The sequence below is a fragment of the Lynx canadensis genome, chromosome X (assembly GCF_007474595.2).
Source record: "Lynx canadensis isolate LIC74 chromosome X, mLynCan4.pri.v2, whole genome shotgun sequence".
NCBI classification, from domain to species: Eukaryota; Metazoa; Chordata; class Mammalia; order Carnivora; family Felidae; genus Lynx; species Lynx canadensis.
Window position 1 is genome coordinate 80415920 of NC_044321.2, and position 19396 is coordinate 80435315.

Sequence of the window (19396 nt, forward strand, 5' to 3'; positions counted from 1 at the left end):
AGGTGGAAGAACACAGCAAACCATACATATATTTGCTGAAATATTATGTATCAGGTGCTTTCTAAAGTTTTGCTCATTTCTTATAATAGCTCTCTGAGGTAAATATCAATATAACCATTTTACAGATGATCAAATCCAAGCTCATTAAGGGTAACTCACCACTCCAGTGTCACACACATTTTAGAGGCAGGAATGCAGCTCTCCAAAATATGTCTTCTGAATATATTTTCCTTCAAATTATTACATTTTAAATGTTACTTTAAATGTTTCTTTATTTTTGAGAAAGAGAGCACAAGCTGGGGAGAGGCAGAGAGAGGAAGATAGAGGATCCAAAAAAGGCTCCACGTTGACAGGAGCGAGCCTGATGTGGGGCTTAAACTCATGAACTACAATATCATGACCTGAGCCAAAGTTGGATGCTGAACGGACTGAGCCACCCAGGTGCTCCATCTTTTAAATATTTTCTTAAGTTTATTTATTTATTTTTAGAGAGATAGAGACAATACAAGTGGGGGAGAGACAAAGAGAGGAGACAGATAATCCCAGGCAGACTTGGCGCTGCCAGCACAGAACCCGACACAGAGCTTGATCTCACAAAAACCACGAAATCAAGATATGAGCTGAAACCAAGAGTCAGACATTTAACCAAATGAGCCACTCAGGTGCCCCAACATTTTAAATATTTTTAAATAACTTTTATTTTTCATTCTGCATGATATCTGGGTATATCAACTTGTATTTCTTTATATATTGTAATATGGCATGTTTCTTTGTTTAATGTTTATTTATTTTTAAAGAGAGAGACAGAGAATGAGCAGGGGAGGAGCAGAGAGAGAGGGAGAGAGAGAGAGAATCCCAAGCGGGCTCTGTGCTGTCAGCATAGAACCCAAGGAGGGGCTCAATTCCACGAACCATGAGATCATGATCTGAGCTGAAATCAAGAGTTGTACACTTAACCGACCGAGGCACCCAGTCACCCCAACTTAGCATATTTCTTAAAGATTAATGAGTATGTATATTGTTATTATGTGAAATATCTGTTAATATAATTTGGCTATTTCTGTATTCATTGGTAAGATTTTATTCCATATCAAGAATATTAAGTGGGGTAGCTAGAAATTTAGTATAAAAGTACCACTAAGAGAAAACAACAGCCATCTTATATAAATAAAAAGAGTGAGCATATGAAACACATGATCTAGTATAAGAGTGTATAACTTCTATGAGTTTATTATCTATGTAACATGAGTGAGCCCAAGTGATTAGACACATTGATCATGGAAGTTAATGTAAATACACTGAACTCATCTAGTAAAACTGTTTTCAAATTACCTATTATAGGAAAATACAAAACCTATGCTTCTTCCAGAGATATGCCTAACACAAAGGAATTCACATATATTAACTTTTTTTTTAATTTTAGAAAGAGAGTGAGTATGAGTGGGGGAGAGCCTCAGCACAGAACCTGACCCGGGTTTTGATCCCATGACCTTGGGATCATGGCCTGAAATGAAATCAAGTGTTGGACACTCAATCAACTGAGGCACCCAGGCACCCTGACACAAATTTTGAAATAAAGGTATATATATCAGGAATTGCCAACAACAAGAAAAGAGGTGTCATAATCTCAGTATTTGAGAAAGTACAATTAAGGTTTAAATGGGTTTAAAAAGAAAAAAGTTAATTTTTCATGCTAATGGCTAAATTTCACAAGTAAGATGTGTAATATTTATATTTATATACACAATCACATGGTAAAAGTATTCATACAGCAAAAACTACATTAGGTACAAAGGGCAACAGGAAGAAGCACACTGATAATAGATGATTCTAATACACTTTCCACAATCCATAAATGTTCAAATGGAGATACTTTTAGTCATTGTAGAGAAGACTGAAACAACATAATCCCAAAGGTGGACCTTTTATATAGAGATACTGAATTTTGATCTCTATTAGACAAGACACTTTTCAGAAGAACATGGAATATTCATGAAAATGGATTCTACTTGAGAGTCTTAAACAAATCTTGGGCCCAAATGGAAATACAGATTATAATTGTTGAATTTTAAAAGGATAATAATAATGAAAACAAAACATACCAGAATCTATGTACAGCAACTGTCAGAGACTTTTTGATGTATTGAATACCTAGATGAGGGGTGCCAAGTGGGCAAAATGGTTGAATGGGGTTAAAAGTACAAACTTCCAGCAAAAATAAGTCATGGAGATGTAATGTTCAGTATGGTGACTACAGTTCTATGGTAACAATATTGTCTTGCATATTTGAAAGTTAATAAGAGAGTAGGTGTTAAAAATTATAAGACACAAAATGGTATCTTTTTCAGGTTTTCTTATAATGACCACTTAAGAGTCATGCTGTAAGAAGCAACAACCTCTCCTCTTCCTCTCTGCTATCTGCTCAGCAGCTGCAAAGCAACAACCATGCTTGAGTGCACCTCCATCCAAGTTGACCAGGCTGGTGTTCAGATTGGCAACGCCTGCTGGGAGCTCCTTCAACACCTGTACCAGTGAGATGGGTGCTGGCAGGCATGTGCCTAGGGCAGTGTTTGTAGACCTGGAATCCAAAGTCATTGAGAAAATTCACACTGGAACCTACCACCAGCTTTTCCACCCTGAGCAGTTCATCAGAGGCAAGGAACATGCTGGAAATAACTATGCCTGAGGGCACTACACCATTGGCAAGGAGATCCTTGACCTTGTCTTGGGCTGAATTCCAAAACTGGCTGAACCAGTGCATAGGTCTTCCAGACTTCTTGGTTTTCCACAGCTTTGGAGGGGAACCATTGCTAGGTTCACCTCCCTGCTGATGGAACATCTCTCTGTTAATTATGGCAGGAAGTTTAAGCTGGAGTTGTCAATTTACCTCCCCCCTCAGGCTTCCACAGCTGTAGTTGAGCCCTACAACTCCATCCTCATTACCCGCAGCATTCTGATTGTGCCTTCATGGTAGACAATGAGGCTATCTATGACATCTGTCATAGAAACCTCAATATTGAACACCCAACCTACAATAACCTAAATAGGTTTATAGGTCAAATTATGTTCTTCATCACTGTTTCCCTCAGATTTGATGGAGCTCTGAATGTTGATCTTACAGATTCCAGACTAACCTGGTGCCCTATCCCTGCATCCACTTTACTCTGGCCACATATGTTCCAATCATCTATTCTGAGAAAGCCTACCATTAAAAGCTTTCTGTAGCAGAAATCAATTCATGCTTTGAGCCAGCCCACCAGATGGTGAAATGTGATCCTCACCATGGTAAATACATGGGTTCTTGCCTGTTGTGTCATGGTGACATGGTTTCCAAAGATATCATTGCTGTCATTGCCACCATCAAGATCAAGTGTACCATTCAGTTAGTGTACTGTTGCCCCACTCCTTCAAAATTGTCATTAATTAATAGCCTCCCACTGTGCTACCTGGTGCAGGAGACCTGTTCAATGTACAGCAAATTGTGTGCATGCTGAGCAACACCAGAGCCATTCTTGAGGTCTGGGCTGGCGTGGAGCACAAGTTTGACCTGATGTATGCCAAGAATGTCTTTGTTCACTGTAATATGAATGAAGGCATGGAGGAATGTGAGTTTTCTGAGGACTGTGAGAACATGGCTAACCTTGACAATTATTATGAGGAAGTTTGTGTAGATTCTGTTTAAGGAGAGGGGGAAGAAAAAGGAGAGGAATACTAAAGTTAAAAATGTCACAAAGATGTTGCTTTTACAGGAAAGCCTATATGTATTTTTAGGCTCCATGCACTGGAAAGAACAAAAACAATGGCCAATCCAGTAACAATGGGCACCTCTAGCTCCCAGATTGAACTGTCTAAAAACATGTTCCCCTAAGAGGAACTAGGCTTCCTTGGAAAAATGTCTAATTCTGAGACTTTGTAGGGATTGCACCAGGTGAGTTTGGACCAAATGCTTATACCAGAAAACATATCAAAGACATAAATCCTAACCCAAAGGGGATTCCATAGGCCAAAGACAGAACAATTTCAACATCATAGTTATTAATGACTGCAATAGATCCCAAACTCAAATATATAAACATCTAGAGCTCATGAGGACACTTTAAAGGAAAACAAAAAACAAATGAAACCAACTCAATATTCATCTTTGGAGGATATCAGTGAAATATGGCATCGTTTTGAAAAGTGGAAATAGTGCAAAAGTAAGCATTCATTCTTCCTTTCCGTATAGATCAAGTAACCACTTAATTAAGGGGTAGTTTGTTGTATAGAAGAATTCTAGCTGATAAATGCAGAAGAGATTATAGAATTGAAACATCACCCCTTGTATCTGTTAATGAAATGTAGATCTAGGTATTAATATTTAAGAGGATCCAAAAAACCTGAGTGAAAGGCAGATGGGAAATTTCATAGTGAATGGATCAGGTTGAAAATATCTGAACCCAAGGATACATCGCAAAGACAGAGGAGGCAAGACAGCAAGACACAATGATGCTCATGATATAACACTACAAGAAATTAAACAGCACATCTGAGGTACTCTTTCTTAAAAACCAGAATCTGAGCAGGACTCTGTATCTAATTACCAACTTGAAGGAAACAAGAGGGACCAGAGGAACAGAATATACAACACAATAGAGATACAATCACATAATCCAGAATGCAATACCATGGGGCAGAGATCCAGTTTGTGAAGTTAATCAGTGGAACATGAAAATGATAAGAGGACGTTTAGAAGAAAAGAGACCTAAGAGCTGACATCAATTTATATAAAACCACAATGAGATATCACCAAAGGCTGTACGAACCAAATGAAAAAGATGGAAATTGCTAAATTGTCTAAGGTACAGTAACTGTATTGTTGTCCTTTTGCTTTTATAATTATCATCTTCTCACTTTTCTTAAAAAAATACCCTCCACACATGCAAAAATGCTTACTGAAGCATATTTTTCACTGTTAACACAAATTCAACGGAGTGAATGTTAAGATTTAACTGGCTTTGTTAAGCAATTCATCAATCAGAGGGCATTCTATCTAGCAAGTAGAGGGGCCCCAGAAAGCTAGAGGACCAGAAAGGGTTTTAATGGAAGTACAAATTAGTCGTAAGCAGAAAAAAAAAAAAGGATTTGGGTGAGGTCACCTCCCTTTGGAAGAAAAGGGTCTTATTAGATTATCTTCTCTTCCTTTGGGTGATTGGATGGTTCACGTGACACATTGCACTATTGGTACTGACCAGAAAATTCCTGATTGACCAGTTTAAATGACATTTCTGGGAAGGTTGAAAATGTAATTATGTTAGGTGATAAGCTGAAGTTTCGTGACTTGGCTTAGCATTGAGTGATTCTACATTAAGCCTGTAGTTTTCTTTTTGACACCACTGAAAGAGATATGGATCAGCCTAATATCATTCACTGTTGGCTAATGAAGTTCAACCAATGTCTCTTTCTTCTTTCTAAGTTTACTGGTTAGGAGTGTGGGCTCTGGAAACAGAGAAGGGCTAAACCCTAGTTCTCCACTTACAAACAAAACAGTGTGAGTTTGATAACTTTTGCTTCACATTACAGTCACCCAATTTCCTTACCTGCAAAATTTCATTTATACAGTACTAATTGGAGAAGAAAACAGTTTAAAGCAAAACTGCATACCCATTTTGGTTTTCACAAGGATGAATAGTCAAAAATCATATAACTTTTACAATGCTACTGAAGTGACAGTGGGAATCCTGGGAGAGTTAAAGAACTTCTATGTGCCTCAGTTTCATATTCTATAAAATGGGGAAAACAGTTGGCCCTTCCTCATGTCATTTTGAGAATTGGTTGAGAAGATGGCGGCGTAGGAGGACGCTGGGCTCACCGCGCGTCCTGCTGATCACTTAGATTCCACCCACACCTGCCTAAATAACCCAGAAAACCACCACAGGATTAGCAGAATGGAGTCACCGGACCCAAGTGCAGACGAGAGGCCCACGGAAGAGGGTAGGAAGGGCGGCGAGGCAGTGCGAGCTCCACGGACTGGCGGGAGGGAGCTGGGGCGGAGGGGCGGCTCCCCAGCCAAGCAGAGCCCCCGAGTCTGGCTTGCAAAAGCAGAGGGGCCTGACGGACTGTGTTCCGACAGCAAGCGCGACTTGGCGTCTGGGAGGTCATAAGTTAACAGCTGTGCTCTGAAAGCGGGAAGGCTGGAGGACAAAGGGAGGGTGAGCTGCGGAGCCCCCGGACGACAGAGCTCAGTTTGGCTGGGAACAAAGGCGCTCGCCAGCGCCATCTCCCCCGCCCATCCCCCAGCCAAAATCCCAAAGGGAACCGGTTCCGGCCAGGGAAATTGCTCCCTCCGCGCAAACACCCAACTCTGTGCTTCTGCGGAGCCAAACCTCCGGCAGCGGATCTGACTCCCTCCGGCTGCCACAGGGCCCCTCCTGAAGTGGATCACCTAAGGAGAAGCGAGCTAAGCCTGCCCCCCCTGCCGCCGTGCACCTTGCCTTCCCACCCCAGCTATTACGCCAGATCCCCAGCATCACAAGCCTGGCAGTGTGCAAGTAGCCCAGACGGGCCACGTCACCCCACAGTGAATCCCGCCCCTAGGAGAGGGGAAGAGAAGGCACACACCAGTCTGACTGTGGCCCCAGCGGTGGGCTGGGGGCAGACATCAGGTCTGACTGCGGCCCTGCCCACCAGCTCCAGTTATACACCACAGCACAGGGGAAGTTCTCTGCAGGTCCGCACCACTCCAGGGACTATCCAAAATGACCAAACGGAAGAATTCCCCTCAGAAAAACATCCAGGAAATAACAACAGCTAATGAGCTGATCAAAAAGGATTTAAACAATATACCAGAAAGTGAATTTAGAATAATAGTCATAAAATTAATCGCTGGGCTGGAAAACAGTATACAGGACAGCAGAGAATCTCTTGCTACAGAGATCAAGGGACTAAGGAACAGTCACGAGGAGCTGAAAAATGCTTTAAAGGAAATGCAAAACAAAATGCAAACCACCACGGCTCGGATGGAAGAGGCAGAGGAGAGAATAGGTGAACTAGAAGATAAAGTTATGGAAAAAGAGGAAGCTGAGAAAAAGAGAGATAAAAAAATCCAGGAGTATGAGGGGAAAATTAGAGAACTAAGTGATACACTAAAAAGAAAGAATATACGCATAATTGGTATCCCAGAGGAGGAAGAGAGAGGGAAAGGTGCTGAAGGGGTACTTGAAGAAATAATAGCTGAGAACTTCCCTGAACTGGGGAAGGAAAAAGGCATTGAAATCCAAGAGGCACAGAGAACTCCCTTCAGACGTAACTTGAATCGATCTTCTGCACGACATATCATAGTGAAACTGGCAAAATACAAGGATAAAGAGAAAGTTCTGAAAGCAGCAAGGGGTAAACGTGCCCTCACATATAAAGGGAGACCTATAAGACTCGTGACTGATCTCTCTTTTGAAACTTGGCAGGCCAGAAAGACTTGGCACGAGATTTTCAGTGTGCTAGACAGAAAAAATATGCAGCCGAGAATCCTTTCTCCAGCAAGTCTGTCATTTAGAATAGAAGGAGAGATAAAGGTCTTCCCAAACAAACAAAAACTGAAGGAATTTGTCACCACTAAACCAGCCCTACAAGAGATCCTAAGGGGGACCCTGTGAGACAAAGTACCAGAGACATCACTACAAGCATAAAACATACAGACATCACAATGACTCTAAACCCGTATCTTTCTATAATAACACTGAATGTAAATGGATTAAATGCGCCAACCAAAAGACATACGGTATCAGAATGGATAAAAAAACAAGACCCATCTATTTGCTGTCTACAAGAGACTCATTTTAGACCTGAGGACACCTTTAGATTGAGAGTGAGGGGATGGAGAACTATTTATCATGCTACTGGAAGCCAAAAGAAAGCTGGAGTAGCCATACTTATATCAGACAAACTAGACTTTAAATTAAAGGCTGTAACAAGAGATGAAGAAGGGCATTATATAATAGTTACAGGGTCTATCCATCAGGAAGAGCTAACAATTATAAATGTCTATGCGCCGAACACCGGAGCCCCCAAATATATAAAACAATTACTCATAAACAGAAGCAACCTTATTGATAAGAATGTGGTAATTGCTGGGGACTTTAACACCCCACTTACAGAAATGGATAGATCATCTAGACACACGGTCAATAAAGAAACAAGGGCCCTGAATGAGACATTGGATCAGATGGACTTGACAGATATATTTAGAACTCTGCATCCCAAAGCAACAGAATATACTTTCTTCTCGAGTGCACATGGAACATTCTCCAAGATAGATCATATACTGGGTCACAAAACAGCCCTTCATAAGTTTACAAGAATTGAAATTATACCATGCATACTTTCAGACCACAATGCTATGAAGCTTGAAATCAACCACAGGAAAAAGTCTGGAAAACCTCCAAAAGCATGGAGGTTAAAGAACACCCTACTAACGAATGAATGGGTCAACCAGGCAATTAGAGAAGAAATCAAAAAATATATGGAAACAAACGAAAATGAAAATACAACAATCCAAACGCTTTGGGACGCAGCGAAGGCGGTCCTGAGAGGAAAATACATTGCAATCCAGGCCTATCTCAAGAAACAAGAAAAATCCCAAATACAAAATCTAACAGCACACCTAAAGGAAATAGAAGCAGAACAGCAAAGGCAGCCTAAACCCAGCAGAAGAAGAGAAATAATAAAGATCAGAGCAGAAATAAACAATATAGAATCTAAAAAAACTGTAGAGCAGATCAACGAAACCAAGAGTTGGTTTTTTGAAAAAATAAACAAAATTGACAAACCTCTAGCCAGGCTTCTCAAAAAGAAAAGGGAGATGACCCAAATAGATAAAATCATGAATGAAAATGGAATTATTACAACCAATCCCTCAGAGATACAAACAATTATCAGGGAATACTATGAAAAATTATATGCCAACAAATTGGACAACCTGGAAGAAATGGACACATTCCTGAACACCCACACTCTTCCAAAACTCAATCAGGAGGAAAGAGAAAGCTTGAACAGACTCATAACCAGCGAAGAAATTGAATCGGTTATCAAAAATCTCCCAACAAATAAGAGTCCAGGACCAGATGGCTTCCAGGGGAGTTCTACCAGACATTTAAAGCAGAGATAATACCTATCCTTCTCAAGCTATTCCAAGAAATAGAAAGGGAAGGAAAACTTCCAGACTCATTCTATGAAGCCAGTATTACTTTGATTCCTAAACCAGACAGAGACCCAGTAAAAAAAAGAGAACTACAGGCCAATATCCCTGATGAATATGGATGCAAAAATTCTCAATAAGATACTAGCAAATCGAATTCAACAGCATATAAAAAGAATGATTCACCATGATCAAGTGGGATTCATTCCTGGGATGCAGGGCTGGTTCAACATTCGCAAATCAATCAACGTGATACATCACATTAACAAAAAAAAAAGAGAAGAACCATATGATCCTGTCAATCGATGCAGAAAAGGCCTTTGACAAAATCCAGCACCCTTTCTTAATAAAAACCCTTGAGAAAGTCGGGATAGAAGGAACATACTTAAAGATCATAAAAGCCATTTATGAAAAGCCCACAGCTAACATCATCCTCAACGGGGAAAAACTGAGAGCTTTTTCCCTGAGATCAGGAACACGACAGGGATGCCCACTCTCACCGCTGTTGTTTAACATAGTGCTGGAAGTTCTAGCATCAGCAATCAGACAACAAAAGGAAATCAAAGGCATCAAAATTGGCAAAGATGAAGTCAAGCTTTCGCTTTTTGCAGATGACATGATATTATACATGGAAAAGCCGATAGACTCCACCAAAAGTCTGCTAGAACTGATACATGAATTCAGCAAAGTTGCAGGATACAAAATCAATGTACAGAAATCAGTTGCATTCTTATACACTAACAATGAAGCAACAGAAAGACAAATAAAGAAACTGATCCCATTCACAATTGCACCAAGAAGCATAAAATACCTAGGAATAAATCTAACCAAAGATGTAAAGGATCTGTATGCTGAAAACTATAGAAATCTTATGAAGGTAATTGAAGAAGATTTGAAGAAATGGAAAGACATTCCCTGCTCATGGATTGGAAAAATAAATATTGTCAAAATGTCAATACTACCCAAAGCTATCTACACATTCAATGCAATCCCAATCAAAATTGCACCAGCATTCTTCTCAAAACTAGAACAAGCAATCCTAAAATTCATATGGAACCACAAAAGGCCCCGAATAGCCAAAGTAATTTTGAAGAAGAAGACCAAAGCAGGAGGCATCACAATCCCAGACTTTAGCCTCTACTACAAAGCTGTCATCATCAAGACAGCATGGTATTGGCACAAAAACAGACACACAGACCAATGGAATAGAATAGAAACCCCAGAACTAGACCCACAAACGTATGGCCAACTCATCTTTGACAAAGCAGGAAAGAACATCCAATGGAAAAAAGACAGCCTCTTTAACAAATGGTGCTGGGAGAACTGGACAGCAACATGAAGAAGGTTGAAAGTAGACCACTTTCTCACACCATTTACAAAAATAAACTCAAAATGGATAAAGGACCTAAATGTGAGACAGGAAACCATCAAAACCTTAGAGGAGAAAGCAGGAAAAGACCTCTCTGACCTCAGCCGTAGCAATCTCTTACTCGACACATCCCCAAAGGCAAGGGAATTAAAAGCAAAAGTGAATTACTGGGATCTTATGAAGATAAAAAGCTTCTGCACAGCAAAGGAAACAACCAACAAAACTAAAAGGCAACCAACGGAATGGGAAAAGATATTTTCAAATGACATATCGGACAAAGGGCTAGTATCTAAAATCTATAAAGAGCTCACCAAACTCCACACCCGAAAAACAAATAACCCAGTGAAGAAATGGGCAGAAAACATGAATAGACACTTCTCTAAAGAAGACATCCAGATGGCCAACAGGCACATGAAAAGATGTTCAGCGTCGCTCCTTATCAGGGAAATACAAATCAAAACCACACTCAGGTATCACCTCACGCCAGTCAGCGTGGCCAAAATGAACAAATCAGGAGACTATAGATGCTGGAGAGGATGTGGAGAAACGGGAACCCTCTTGCACTGTTGGTGGGAATGCAAATTGGTGCAGCTGCTCTGGAAAGCAGTGTGGAGGTTCCTCAGAAAATTAAAAATAGACCTACCCTATGACCCAGCAATAGCACTGCTAGGAATTTATCCAAGGGATACAGGAGTACTGATGCATAGGGGCACTTGTACCCCAATGTTCATAGCAGCACTCTCAACAATAGCCAAATTATGGAAAGAGCCTAAATGTCCATCAACTGATGAATGGATAAAGAAATTGTGGTATATATACACAATGGAATACTATGTGGCAATTAGAAGAAATGAAATATGGCCTTTTGTAGCAACGTGGATGGAAGTGGAGAGTGTGATGCTAAGTGAAATAAGCCATACAGAGAAAGACAGATACCATATGGTTTCACTCTTATGTGGATCCTGAGAAACTTAACAGGAACCCATGGGGGAGGGGAAGGAAAAAAAAAAAGAGGTTAGAGTGGGAGAGAGCCAAAGCATAAGAGACTTTTAAAAACTGAGAACAAACTGAGGGTTGATGGGGGGTGGGAGGGAGGGGAGGGTGGGTGATGGGTATTGAGGAGGGCACCTTTTGGGATGAGCACTGGGTGTTGTATGGAAACCAATTTGTCAATAAATTTCATATTTATAAAAAAAATAAATTAAAAAAATATAAATAAATAAAAAAATAAAAAAAAAATAAAAATAAAATAAACTACTCACACCCAAAAAAAAAAAAAAAAAGAATTGGTTGAACTAATGCATGAACTCTCTTAGAACAGTACAGGGCACATAATAATAACTCAATAAATGCCATATGTTTTTATAAATATATGCAAGTTCAGATTCTTTTGGTTTAGCTTAAAAATGTTTTTGTATGCTGTTAATACAGCTTCATAACCTTGCAAGTAAATCCTATTCATCAACTGATGCATGTGTTTATTATTATTTTTTTTGATACGTGTTTTAAATCACTGCCACTATAACCATGATTGGATACCTAACTATGTAACATGAAATATTTCAAAAGTGCTTGGAACAACCTATGTCAGGAAAAATCACCACCATATCTGTACATGGCCAAAGAAAAATCCGAGGGGCTCATCCTGGATTCAGCCTTATTCTCACATACCCTAATCCACAGCTACTACAGATTCCAACTGTGTAACTTCCAACAAACCTTGTTTAGGGCCAACCATGTCCACTGCACATTCCTGCAGTGCTAGGCTGTTGCTTCCTTGCTCTTCCTCTGGACTTCTGCAGGATTCTCCTAATGGTTATTTCCTAATGGTTATGCCCTTCAACCTCATCTACCACTTGCACTTTGCCTGCCAGGTTTCAGCCACTCCAGCTCATTTCCCAATGGAAAAAACTGGTCCCATGAAAAGGCCATCCCATGCCTGTTTTCCTCTTGTTGTCCAGGGCTCACTGACAGCCCCATTTATAAAAATCCTCATCCCCACCTTTTCCTCCTCAATGGATTCCTTTATTGTCTTTAAAGCACTCATTTCCATATTCAATTGTCCTACTTATTGATTGTTAACCTGCTTATTGCCAGTTTCCCCAAGCAGAAACAAAGTGCCAAAGACACTGCCTTGTCTTGTTCAAGGTGTGGCATCCTCAGCAACTAATTCAGTGACAGTTTTGGGTTGAATTAAGTCATTCCAAAAAATAGAAGTTGAAGTCTTAATGCCCAGTTCCTCACAAAGTAACTTTATGTGGAACTATGGATGTTGAGGATGTAATTACGTAAGATGAGGTTATAATAAAGTAGGGTGTGTCCCTAAACCAATGTGACTGGTGTCCTTATAAGAAAACACCATGTGAAGACAGAACAAGGATAACACCATATGACAGTGAAGGCAGAGATTGGAGTAATAGCAAGCCAAGAAATGCAGAGATTGCCAGCAAACCAACAGAAGCTAGGAAGAAACATGGATACAGTCCTTGAAGGGATTCTGAGGGAGCATTGCCCTAGCAACACCTTGATTTCAGGGTTTTAGTCTCCAGAACTGTGATACAATGAATTTCTATGGATTAAGCCACCCAGTTTGTGATACTTTGTTATGTGAGCCTTAGTAAAATACTGCAGTGTCTCCCATATCAAGCGCTGAGTAAGTATGATTGAAGAGAAAGGAATGTTCACTTTTTAAAAGTTTATTAATTTATTTTTGAGAAAGCGTAAGTTGGGTGGGGCAAAGAGAGGGAGGGAGAGGGAGAAAATCCCAAGCAGGTTCTGCACTGACAGTGTGGGGCTTGAACCCACGAACCATGAGATCATGACCTGAGCCCAAGTCAGAAGCTTTAAGCATCTGAGCCACTCAGGCACTCAAGAATTGTTCACTTTTGACCCAGATAGAGCATATATAGATATTTAAAGGCCAGTTGTAGCAAAAAATTAATACCAAAATGAGACATTAAATGATCCCACATTAAAAAAAAACACTTTTAATGTTTATTTATTTTTGAGAGACAGAGAGAGAGAAAGCATGAGTGGGGAAGGGGCAGAGAGAGATGGAGACAGAATCTGAAGCCAGCTCAGGCTGACAGCAGTGAGCTCCTTGAAGGGCTTGAACTCACAAACTGTGAGATCATGACCTGAGCCAAAGTTAGACACTTGACGGAAGAGCCACCCAGGTGCCCCAAGAAACCCACATTTTAAGAACACCTTGTTGCACATCTATAGTAGTGCTTTTTAATGTTGAAAAAAATACCATAATACACAGGAGAAATCATTCAAAATGTAGACACTCCCACCCCATCTCCCTATTGTTCGTACAACAGACCTAGGCTGGCCCATGTATCTGCTACATTAACAAGCACACTCTGCTGATTTTTTTTTTATTTAAAAAGCTCTATATTTAGAAGACCAACACATGACACTATGAGTCTTTATAATAATAATTTTCTAAAGAAAATTATTTTTATATACATTTTCTTTTATGCTTATATAATGAATCTAGTCCATTTAAACCGAATGTGATTTCTTTCTTTTTTTTTAATTCAATTTAAGTAAAACTAACATACAGTGCTATATTAGTTTCTGGTGTACAATGTAATGATTCAACAATTCTCATTACTCATTCTCATTACTCAGCACTCACCATAGTAAGTGAACTCTTAATCGCCTTCACATATTTCACCAATTCCCCCACTCACCTCCCCTCTTGCAACCACCAACTTGTTCTCTATATTTAAGAGTCTGTTTTGTTGTTGTTGTTGTTGTTGTTGGCATCTCCACTGTCCATGACACAGGACACAACCACTAAGATACTGCTCTGATGCCCCAGACTCTCTCAGTCACTCTTCCACCCCTGTTTTCTGCCCTGAAGAATGTTTACACACCTGCCAACTGCCAAGTCCCACCACTTCCTCCTGGTGTTTCATTCTCTGCAGGCCCAGTACTATATGTTTTCACAATCTTTTTTACATCTACAAGGCTTTTTTCATACAGAATTAAAATCATGTTTACTGCAAAGCCTGGGTTTAAGAGATTGTTAGTATTTTTTACTCTTTGTAGACACTTCTTAGGAAAGAAGATTTAAGACGGTTGTTGTTTGGTGCCACCTTTTGTCAAAACTTGAACTACAGAATGAACATTTCTCAGCAGAAAAGTAAGAATGAATACCTGTGACGCAAATCCACCAGATAGAACTTTCTGAAAGTCAACATGGAAAGGGGGGGGATTTTGTGGGTACAGCATATTAATGGGTTCCCTGTGCACACTCCATATAATTGTATGATGTATGGTCTTTTTCGTATTTAGCTTCTTTCACTTGGCTTAACATTTTCAAGGTTCATCTCTATTGCAGCATGTGTCAGTACTTTATTCCAATTTTGTCAAATAACATTCTACATTAAATTCATTCATTCATTCATTCATTCACTCATTGGTAGACATTTAGGTTGTTTTCACTTTTGGCTCTTATGAATAATGATCACATAAATAAATATACTAGTTTTTTTAAAGTTTTTATTTTAATTCCAGTTAGGTAACATACACTGTTATATTAGATTCAGGTGTATAATATAGTGTTTCAACTATTCTGTACTTCACCTAGTGCTCATCACAATTGCACTACTTAATCCCCATCACTTATTTCACCCACCCAGCCCCACGTCCCTTCTGAAAACCTTCAGTTTGTTTTCTATAGTTAAGAGTGTGTTTCTTGATTTCTCTTTCTCTAATTTTCTCCTTTGTTCATTTGTTTCTTAAATTCCACATATTAGTGAAATCATATGGTATTTGTCCTTCGTTGACAGAGTTATTTCACTTAGGATTATAATCTCTAACTCCATCCAGATTGTTGCAAATGACAAGTTCCTTTTTTTCGTTTAAAATTTTTATTTAAATTCTAGTTAGTTAACATACAGGGTATAGGGCAATATTGGTTTCAGGAATAGAATTTAGTGACTCATCATTTACATATAACAACCAGTGCTCATCACAAGTGCCCTCCTTAATACTCATCACCCATTTAACCAATTCTCCTACCACCTCCATCAATCCACAGTTTGTTCTCTATAGTTAAGAGTGTCTTATGGTTTGCTTTCCTCTGTTTTTTTCACTTCCCCTATCTTCAACTGTTTTGTTTCCTTAATTCCACATATGACTGAAATCCTATGACATTTGTCTTTCTCTGACTTATTTTGCTTAGCATAATATACTCTAGCTCCACCTATGTCATAGCAAATCCAAACTTTCATTCTTTTGATGGCTGAGTGATATTCGATTGTGTATGTATATATACAACTTCTTGTTTTATCCATTCATCATTTGATGAACATTTGGGCTCTTTCCATACTTTGGTTATTGTTTATAATACTGCTGTAAACATTAGGGTGCATGTGTCCCTTCTAAGCAGTATTTTTGTATCCTTTGGGTACATACATTGTAGTGCAATTGGGTAAATATGTAGTAGTGTAATACTGTTCCCCAGAGAGGTTGCACCAGTTTGCATTCCACCAGCAGTGCAAGTATGTTCCCCTTTATCCACATCTTCACCAACACCCGTTTTTTGTGTTTGTTGTTAATTTTAGCCATTCTGACAGGTGTGAGGTGATATCTCATTGTGGTTTTGATTTGTATTTCCCTTATGATTGATGTTGAGCATCTGTTCATGTGCCTGTTAGCCATGTGATGTCTTCTCTGGAAAAGTGTCTATTCATATCCTCTACGCATTTCTTAACTGTGTTGTTTGTTTTTTGGGTGTTGAGTTTGATAAGTTTTTTATAGATTTTGGATACTAACCCTTTATCCGATATGTCATTTGCAAATATCTTCTCCCATTCTTTAGGTGCCTCTTAGTTGTGTTGTTTCCTTCACTGTGCATAAAGAAGATTTTATCTTGATAAATCACAATTGTTCATTTTTGCTTTTGTTTTCCTTGCTTCCAGAGATGTTTCTCACAATTAGTTGCTACAGCTGTGGTCAAAAAAGTTGCTGCCTGTGTTCTTCTCTAGGATTTTGATGGTTTCCTGTCTCACATTTAGGTCTTTCATCACAAATGGCAAGTTTCATTTTTTTTGTGGTTGAATAATATAACATTGCATATTTATACCACATTTTCTTTACTCATTCATCTATTGATTGACACTTCAGCTCATACCATATCCTGGATATTGTACATAATGCTGCTATAAACATAAGGGTGCATGTATCCCCTTGAATTAGTGTTCTTATATTCATTGGGTAAAGAGTGAAGGTGCTGGATCATAGGATAGTTCTTGTTTTAAGTTTTTGAGAAATACCTATACTGTTTTCAACAGTGGCTGCATTAGTTTGCATTCCCACAAACAATGATTGAGAATTCCTTTGTCTACACATCCTCAACAGCACCTGTTGTTTTTTGTTTTTCATTTTTGACATTTTTTATAAGTGTCAGGTTATATCTTATTGTTGTTTTGATTTTCTTTTCCCTTGTGATGAATGATGATAAGCATCTTTTCATGTGTTTGTTTGCAGTCTGTGTGCCTGCATTGGAAGGCAGCTATGCTCACCACTATACCACCAATTCTTCACTGTGTGTCTGCATTGGAGAAGTGTCTGCTCATGTCTTCTACTCATTTTTAATTGGATTATTTGTTTTTTGGGGGATTGAGTTGTATCAGTTCTATATATATTTTGGATATTAACTCTTAATCAGACATGTCATTTGCAAATATATTCTCCCATTCACTAGGTTGTCTTTTAGTTTTGTCAATTGTTTCCTTCTCTGTGCAGAAGTTTTTTTTAATTTTAATATATTCTGAATCATTTATTATTTCTTTTGTATCCCTTGCATTGGGAAACCTATCTAGAAAAAAAAAAAGTTGCTACAGGTGATGTCAGAGAAGTTACTGCCCATGCTCTCTTCTAGGATTTTTATGATTTCAAGTCTCACATTATTTTTTAATACATTTTGAATGTATTTTTGTATATACTGTAAGAAAGTGATCTAGAAGGTGGCAGAGCAGCATGGAAATTCTTGGCTTCTCTCCTCCCTGAAATGCAGCTAGATCAGCACTAAACTATTTTGCACACTTAGGAAATTGATCTGAGGATTAACACAACAATCTGCATAACTTGATCCACAGAACTCAGCAGATATGTTGTGTGGAGAAGTGAACTGGAAGAGGGAAAAGCCACGGAGGTTAGGGAGCTGTTTTTGTGGAGAGGACAGAGAAAGGGTGGGAGAGTGTGGTACATCTGGAGAGTATAGGAACAGCACTCTCCCAAAAGTAGCTGGAGAGAAAGAGAAAGAGTGGGAACATGCACATGGTTCTGAACAAGAAATCTGTTCCCCCAAAACATTGGGGGAAAGGAGAGGGTTTCAATACCATTAGGCTTCTATAAACAGGGGAGCACAGAGTTGGAAATTCCAGAGTTCAATACCTGGCTGTGCTCTGGTGGGAAGGAAGGGAGAATCCCCAGGAGTAGGCAGTGAGGTCTGAGGGGTCCTTGAGCCACATGGAGAGAAGTGGTTCCCCTGCTTAGAGGGCATTTGGTAGATGCCATTTGGCCTCCCCACAGACAAAGTTCCCAGCAGACCCCAGAGAACAGCCACGTTTGCTGGCATTGCAAAAAAACTCCAGAATGAGGTGAAAACTGGTGCCAGATATGTGTTGTGATGTGCCATAATTACTGAAACTTTGCCACTATGTGATCACACAAACTTTATATGGGGCAAGCAGGCACCCAGTCAGTGTTCAACAAGACCCTCCCCCAGAGGGTCAGAGCAGGTCCAAGCTGCAGGGTTTTCAAAAGTGAGGAATTTGGAAACACAGCACCATCTGAGGTAAAATTCAGGAGGAAGGAGCTGCCTGGCACAATGACAACTTGGACATGGACAGTGTAGAAGCAGGGAGTTGGTGGAAGCCTGAGACAAAGGAGGGATGCTTGACTGCAGGTTGGTGGGAGCTCAGAGTTCCTGTGCCAGAAACTAGGAAGCTGGGCAATGCCATGTTCACCTCTCCAACACATGCACATACACGTGAGTGCACATGCATGCCACACAGATCCACACAGTAAGATAAGCTGGGCCACCTAGTGGAGAACGGAACCATTACACGAAGCCCCATCCAACTGTACCCTCCAAGTACAAGCCCTAGAAGACCAACACAAGTCTGTCTGCTTAGTGTCCACACTATAGAGTGATTCATAGTTTAAGTTCTAGGGGAAACTGGATATAACTTCATTCGAGTTTCATTCTGTTTTCTGTTTCATCTATTCCTTTATTTTTTTTTTTTTGCTTTTGTTTAAATTATTTATTTCTTTTTCTTTTTGTCCTTTCTTTTCTTTTTCTTGGATACAGAAAAAGAAAAATTTATTTTTATTTTTATTTTTAAATTTTTTCAAAAAATCTTTTTACTATGTTTTTTATTGTTTTGTAAATTTTTAAAATTCTATTACACTTTCTTCATTTTATTTTATCCTATTTTACTGTATACATTAAAAAAATTTTAAGCCTTTTCTTACTTTTTCTTTCTTTTTTTCTTTTCTTTCCCTTTTCCCCCTATTCTATCAAGCTTCTTTCAACAATCAGACAAAAACACACCTAGGATTTAGCTTCCTTTACCTGATTTTATGTGTTGTTTTAATTTTTTTAATTTTTAATTTTTATTTATTTTATTAATTCTTTTCTTCCTCCAAAATGACAAAATGAAGGAGTTCACCCCAAAAGAAAGAACAGTAAGAAATGGCAGCCAGGGGCTTAATCAACACATATATAAGCAAGATGTCTGAACTAGAATTTAGAATCATGATGATAGGACTACTAGCTGAGGTTGAAAAAAGCATTCAATCCCTTTCTGTGGAGGTAAAAGAAATAAAACATAGGA

General features: G+C 39.1%; 1 pseudogene; it reads left to right on the forward strand.

The window, feature by feature from the left end:
• Positions 1–2445: 2445 nt before the first annotated feature.
• Positions 2446–3715, forward strand: LOC115508159 (annotated as a pseudogene).
• The last annotated feature ends 15681 nt before the right edge of the window (positions 3716–19396 follow it).